This window comes from Diabrotica virgifera, chromosome 2 (assembly GCF_917563875.1).
Source record: "Diabrotica virgifera virgifera chromosome 2, PGI_DIABVI_V3a".
Taxonomy (NCBI): Eukaryota; Metazoa; Arthropoda; class Insecta; order Coleoptera; family Chrysomelidae; genus Diabrotica; species Diabrotica virgifera.
This window is the reverse complement of record NC_065444.1, coordinates 73,588,644-73,595,351: the sequence shown is the minus strand read 5'-3', so window position 1 is coordinate 73,595,351 and position 6,708 is coordinate 73,588,644.

The following is a 6,708-nucleotide window of genomic DNA, read 5'->3' as shown; positions in this document are numbered from 1 at the left end:
TAGAAAGATTTTCAAAGTGTGGCTCATGTGGTTCTAAGACCACAGTTGACAAATTTGAAAATGTATCTTGTTTTATTGCAATAACAATTTTTTAATGATCTTTCCGGGCCCCATTAAAATGCGGGCCCGAGGCAGGTGCCTCATTGGCCTAGTGGTAAAATAGGCCCTGATTACTAAGACGTACCTACGTGAATTTATACGAAATAAATTCCAATTTAATGAGGATTTTACAATTTAGTCCAGAGAAATAAGGGTTTTGTCGGAACACTTGACAAGCAAGGTTGCAAATGGGTTTTTTGGGTACTATATACCTAATACAATATAAATATAAAAATGCCCGTCACAGTTCGGACGAGAATTTTAGTTATTAACAAATAAGGGTCAAAAATAGCAGATTTTTCGTTTAAATCGATACAGGTAAAAATAGGGTAATTAAATATCTTATTTAGAGTATTCATCTTTTAGTAGATGAGCAAAGGTTTAAAATGGCAGTTTTTGAAATTTGGTCTGATTATTTTGTTGCTTCGCTAATTGCAAAATAAGACTTACATTTTTAAAATAAAAAATGTACTATAACTTTTGCGAAAATGAACTTAAGTCTTTGATATTGCACGAAAAGTTGAGTAAACCAGTACATACTCGTATAGTGCACAAACAATTTTAAGACGATTCGCCAATATTAGTTTAAATTTTATCCAATTTGTTTATCCCAAAGAGCTTTTTTTGAAATGTTATTGTTCAAAAAATAATAATGATACAGCAATTCTGTGGAAACCACATGAAAGAAAAATATTCATATTTTCAAAGTATTAAAAAAAAACAATAGAGTCATTTTTATCATTCCGCAATTTTTTACAAAAGTAGAGTCATTTTTGGCTTATAAACAATTGAATAGCTTTGTTAATATTGAGTGTAGAGTAAATCTGCTTTGGGATTTCAAAAGCTGGCATTTTTATACGAATTTTCGAAAAAAAAGTTCGCCTAGGTTAATTACGGTCAAAGTTAGCCACTTTTATTATTTAATTCACAGTTACTTCTATATACATAAAATTCTCCTGTAACAGTGTTAGTTACCGTACTCCTCCGAAACGGCTTGACCGATTTTTATGAAATTTTACACGTATATCCTGTAGGAATGAGAATAGGTTGTAATGTATTTTTCATACCCGTAAGTTGTAAGGGGAGTTGCTCCCTGACATTTTTTTATATTTTTTTGGACAAAACTGTCTACCTTATATGATGTAGAATTAAAAAATACATACAACCCTTAATTTTCACTCTTCTATCACCAACCCCTATTTTTTAACATCCATCTATATATTTACATCTATAAAATTATCCTGTCACAATGTTAGTTGGTCTACTCCTCCGAGACCGCTTGACCGATTTTTATGAAATTATATATGTATCATCATCATATGATATATATGTATATACAGGGTGTTTCATTAATAATTGTCCATATAGTAATGGAGAAACCTTAGCACAAAACACGAAGATTTAACCTGAAACACTTAAATAAAATGTGGTTTCTTACTGAGTTACAGGGTGCTTTATCTAAAAATTTAAAAAATATTTTTGCTCAGCATTTTAAAACTATTCAACGTATCCTTTTCATACTTGGCAGAAAGTGCGACTACTAGACACCCTACTAAATTATGATAAACAAATGTTTCTAGCTACTCCCAGAGGCGTACGACAGGGGATGGTGAATGGTTGACCCTTCTCAAATTCTACGTCACTGGAGGAATTACTATTTTAGTGCTATTTTTAGATTCTCCAATACTTTCTACGTAAATAATATACTCTTCATTGGTAACGATAAAGTCATTCGTTTTCGAGATATTTGAAGTTAAATATGAAACGGCACAGTTATTTTGATTAATTTATGATATTTGATTCATATGATTAAAATTTAAAAATTATTTGTACCCAGTACTTTTAAACTATTTGGCGTATCCTTATCATACTTGGCAGAAAGTGTAGGTACTATGCACCCTACTAAATTAAGATAAATAAACGTTTCTAGCTACAACCAGAGGCGTACGACAGGGGATAGCGGCTGGTTGACCCTTCCCAAATTCTACGCCACTGACGAAATTGCCATTTTAGTGTAATTTTTTGATTTTGCAATACTTTTTATGTAAATAGTATACTCTTTATTCGTAACGATAAAATGATTAGTTTTCGAGATATTTGAAATTAAAAATTAAGCGACACAATACATTAATCAAAATAACCGTGTAGTTTCATTTTTAACTTCAAAGATCTCAAAAACTAATGCCTTTATCGTTAAGAATGAAGAATACATTATTTTCATAGAAAGTATTGGAGAATCCAAAAATTGAACTAAAATAGCAATTTCGCCAGTGGCGTAGAATTTGGAAAGGGTCAACCATTCACTTTCCCCCGTCGTACGCCTCTGGTAATGGCCAGAAAGGTTTGTTTAACATAATTTATAGCTTGTACAGTACTTATACTACCTGCCAAGTATGAAAAGAATACGTCGAATAGTTTGAAAATGCTGAGCAAAAATAGTTTTTAAATTTTTAGATAAAACACCCTGTAACTCAGTAAGGAACCACATTTTATTTAAGTATTTTACGTTAAATCTTCGTATTTTGTGCTAAGGTTTCTCCAGTTACTATATGGACAATTATTAATGAAACACCCTGTATACGTATATTCGGTAGGTCTTAGAATGTCGTAATCTATTTTTCATATCCCTGAGTGATAAGGGGGCTTCCCCCTACCATTTTATATTGTTAGGTGGGGATATGTGTACATAACGTGCTCTACAAGACTACGAGTACAAATAAATTTAAAATATTATGATCAAAATCCATCAACAAGCTCCGGAGATATTAATCGTAGCATATGTTTGAAGAATCAATTTCATTTCTTGAGTGCACGGATTTTAATAATTCCTCTCCACCTCGTTAGAACGTCGTTTTTATAGCTTTATTAACCACTCTTGTGGCTAAAGGTTTTAAACCAAGGCCAGAATCAGAACAAAAAAAATTAACCACTCTGTTGAAGTTCAAAGTTTACTCAAACTTTTACACATAAACTATATACCTTGAACATCAAAATGGCACTAGTTAGGTTATTTAACTACTATAAACAAAGTAGCTGTGAATTAAATAAAAACAGTGGCTAACTTTGACCGTAATTAACCTAGGCCAAAAGTTTTTTTTTCGAAAATTCGTGTAAAAATACCATATTTTCAAATCCCAATGCAGTTTTAGTCTACAGTCAATAATAACAAAGTTATTCAAATTGTTGAAAAGCTAAAAATGACTCTACTTTGGTAAAATGTTTTTGGAATGATAAAAATGAATTTTTAATGATTTTTTAAAATACGTTGAAATTATAACTTCTTTCATACGGTTTTCACAGAATTGCTATACCTATTATTATTATTTTCTGAACATTAACATTACAAAAAAAAGCTCTTAGTGATAAACAAATTGAATAAAATTTAAACTAATTGACGACTCATCTTAAATTTTTTTTGTGCATTATGTGGAGTATATGAGTCAACCTTTCGTCCAATATGAAAGTCTTAAGGTCATTTTTGCAAAAGTTATAGCAATTTTTTTATTTTCGAAATTTTAGTTTTATTTTGCAATTTCAGAAGCAACAAATGATCGGACCAAAATTCAAAATCTGCAATTCAAAAAAAAAAAGCTCATCTACTAAAAGAAAAATACTATAAATAAGAATTTGATATTTAATTACCATATTTTTACCTGTAGCGATTTAACCCTGCTGTCCCGTTCGAGTCAACTACACAAATGTACTGTTCGGGTCAATATGACCCAACTATGGTTTACGCTCCTTAATCGAAATAAAATAAGCTAATGGTGATAAATAAAACTTAATTAACAATAAATTATGGTTAATTAAACAAAAATTATATTGTTAATGTAAATTAAACCTTATTAACCAAAATAAAAGGTATTTTTTTCTTACCAAAAAAGCCTAGTAACAAATATCTACAACAATTTAATTCAGTTTACAACTGGGACAGTAATAAGAAGAATGGATTTTAACAATATGTTTATGATATTTACACAACATAATAATTAGTCTTGTTATCGCTTTTAGGGCAAGTTTACAGCGAGCTTGCTCGTTTAGCAGGCGGAGTTAGATTGTTCATAGACGGTTCACTAGCATTTCCATCTTGTCTACTTATTTCTGGTCGTGTCCTTTTTACCAGTTCGTGATAGCATTTGGTTATTTGTATATTTTTTATGAAAATGATGACTGGTTTCATTAGTTTTTTCCCAATTCCTCAAGAAAAATTCGTCGTTTTGCCAGTTTATTGGCATTCCATTGGATATTTATTGATGCCCATAACACGAAGGCGTTGTAGGCAGAAATGTCCAGCAGATGTTAAAAAACAATCAATGGCCAGCGATTAATCCCTTCTCACATGTATACGTGCCAACAAGCTAATCTAGAGTATCCACTGCTCCCTTATTGGAATTGTAATCTAAAATAATTTGGAGCTTTCTCATTTGATGAAAGTGATGCATGATGCATCGCAAAGTACTCATAAGAACAACATTTTTATTATTTTTAGGAATATTGTCAACAACAGTGGTACCTTACATGAAGCAAAAAAGACGAGCTATGAACTTCTTTATTCGCGATTTTTGCTGAAAGCTCCGGTTTAGTTTACTTATAATCCCCGGCATTGTATCTGCTTTGTTTTAGAAGAAATTGTCCTAAATTTTACGATGTAAAAAAGTTATTACACGTAATATTGTGGCCATTCAAATCACTACTCAAGGCACACATCACACGCATTCCTGTATAGATCTGCAACTTTAGAGCATACGAAGTTTTACTGTTCATAATTAAATAAAACCCACATTTTTTGCCATATTTCGCTGGCTTGCTTGGAATGTACCATTTGAAGGGAGAGCGGCCTCTAAAGGCAACTAGTTGCTTATCGACGGTAACATTTTCATCAGGGTTAAAAAATTTTGGTACATTTTTTACCCGTTTCATCAATTTCACGTATTGCAGCAGGTTTATCAAAACGTCTCCTATCCTGTCTAGTAGTTTTGTTATCAAAACGTATTACTTGCAAACTTTCTGTAAATATATCAAGCGACACTGTTGATTGAAATATACTGCAACCCGTTTCTTCATTCCACAAACTTTTAGTTGATTCACCATCGGACTTGTAAACTCGAGCTAAAAAGAAAAGACCAATGTATGCTTGGAAACCAACTTTATTCATGTCTTTCCAGTTGGTTCCAAAGACATGCTGTCCGTCCATGTTGATGTTGGTCATATTTATAATTTGGTTTGCAACATCGTCCAGCTATACTACAGTTTATTTTACAAGATCTAGCTTGTAGAAACCTGTTTTTATTTACAGACGTATCCGGCTGCCAAGCACACAGAGTACTGCCAATATAGAATACTGCCAACTCGAACACACATACACAGGTAATTTTTAACGGTTTAAATACGCGGGTCATATTGACCCGAACGTACCCTAGGTAACAATTTCATTTTTATCAAAAAAATCAGGAAGTTGATTGGTTATCTTATATTTAATTGAAAGACCTCATATTAGGAAATAAAGTCACGAAACACCAACTCGTTACGCCGCGTAATAATTTGTAAAATTAGAAATAAATTATTTTTTGGGTCAAATAGACCCGAACAGGACAGCAGGGTTAAACGAAAAAACTGCCATTTTGACCCTTATTTGTTAATAACTAAAATTCTCGACCGAACTATGACGAGCATTTTTGTATTTATAATGTATTAGATATACAGGGTGATTCGTTAAGAATGTCCAATCTCCGAGTTATAGATTCTAGACCTCAAAATATTAAGATTTAACCCAAATAACTTAAATAAAATATGTCTCGTTACTGAGTTACAAGGGGGTTTTATTTAAACATTTAATAACTATTTTCACCCATTATTTTAAAACTATTTCGTGTATCCTTATCATACTTGGCATAAAATATAGGTACTGGACGCCATACGAAATTATGATAAACAAACGTTTCTGCCTACTACCAGAGGCGTACGACAGGGGATAGTGAATGGTTGACCCTTCCCAAATTCTACTCCACTGGCGGAATTGCTATTTTAGTGCAATATTTAGATTATCCATTACTTTCTATGTAAATAATATACTCTTCATTAGTAGCGATAAAGCCATTAGTTTTCGAGATATTTGAAGTTGAAAATGAAACGGCATAGCTATTTTGGTTTAATGTGTCGAGCCCGTTCATTTTTAACTTCAAATATCTCGAAAACTAAGGATGCTATCGTTACGAATGAAGAGTATATTATTTCAATAGAAAGTATTGAAGAATCTAAAAATTATGCTAAAATAGCAATTCCATCAGTGGCGTAGATTTTGGGAAGGGTCAACCGTTCATTTTCCCCTGTCGTACGCCTCTGGTAGTAGCGAGAAAAGTTTATTTAAGACAAATTAGCAGGATACACAGTGCCTACACTTATTTTGCAAGTATTATAATGATATGTCAAATACTTTTAAAGTACTGGGTACAAATAGGTAATTTTTAAATTGTTAAATCAAATATCCTGCAACTCAATAAGGAGTCACATTTTATTTAAGTGATTTGGGTGAAATATTAACTATTTGTAGGTAGTGTACACACTGCAACATTATGTTAAATAAACGTTTCTGACTACTACCATAGGCGT